The sequence below is a fragment of the Penaeus monodon genome, chromosome 29 (assembly GCF_015228065.2).
Source record: "Penaeus monodon isolate SGIC_2016 chromosome 29, NSTDA_Pmon_1, whole genome shotgun sequence".
NCBI classification, from domain to species: Eukaryota; Metazoa; Arthropoda; class Malacostraca; order Decapoda; family Penaeidae; genus Penaeus; species Penaeus monodon.
In genome coordinates this window covers 37,578,476-37,579,332 of record NC_051414.1, presented here as the reverse complement: position 1 = coordinate 37,579,332, position 857 = coordinate 37,578,476, and the positions used below count along the sequence as shown (strand labels likewise).

Sequence of the window (857 nt, the reverse complement as noted above, 5' to 3'; positions counted from 1 at the left end):
TTATCGGTTTGTTATTATCGGTTTGGAAATCAAAATGAATAATATATTTGCAGCTGACTGAAACGCAACACACATTTTGTAGTTAAAGACGCTTGGCGGAAGATATTCGTCTTCTGTTTTATTGACGGAAGAAAACAGAAAACGAAAAACAACTTCAGAGCCTAAACCGTATATTTATATAAATGAAAAGAACAAATCTGATATGTAGATATTATTTAGTTATAATGTGTCTGCGTGGATTATCATATTAGGTGAACGCAAGGAAAGTACCACGATTGATAGTGAATTAATAAACTGTACTTTTTTATCAATTCAAGTATAGTATTGTGTTCGTTTACTCTGGTTAAAATTTATTATGTATGTATTTTACATAGATTTAACAAATAAGCGCATATGATAAATCGAGTTTCCGTATCCCCTCGACTTATAATATTTAGTCTTAAGTCGGTTTATGTAGTTTTTCCCGCCAAAATTTTAATTTTTAAGGCGGGGGGGCGGGAAGGTGTCACGCCCCTTTTGTTTTTAACTTCAAATATTCAATATAATCTCGGATATTCCATTACGAGAAAAAAATATATATATAGTTTTGCGCTGAAACTGCTTGGTAAATAATTTTGAATATTAAGATTTCTTTCAGATATCCAATAAGGAGCAGTATTTCCAAATATGATTTATTTATATGAACCACAAGGCAAATTAATTAATTAATAATGATGATAATGAGGACAAACAGAGAATAGGCAAAAATTGGTCTTATTCAACAGTCACTGAGAGGAATGACGTGTTGTTTCAATGGCCAGTTATTTACTTCATTTGTTGTTGCAAATTGCCTTTTTTTCTTGAAATTCGTGCTGCAT

The 857-nt window shown here is 31.2% G+C and overlaps 1 protein-coding gene across 1 annotated transcript in view; it reads right to left on the bottom strand.

Annotated features, from left to right (window-relative positions):
- The window catches only part of LOC119592234, a 22,842-nt gene that overhangs the window by 17,447 nt on the left and 4,538 nt on the right, over nucleotides 1-857 (bottom strand). The gene's annotated exons all lie outside the window — the stretch shown is intronic.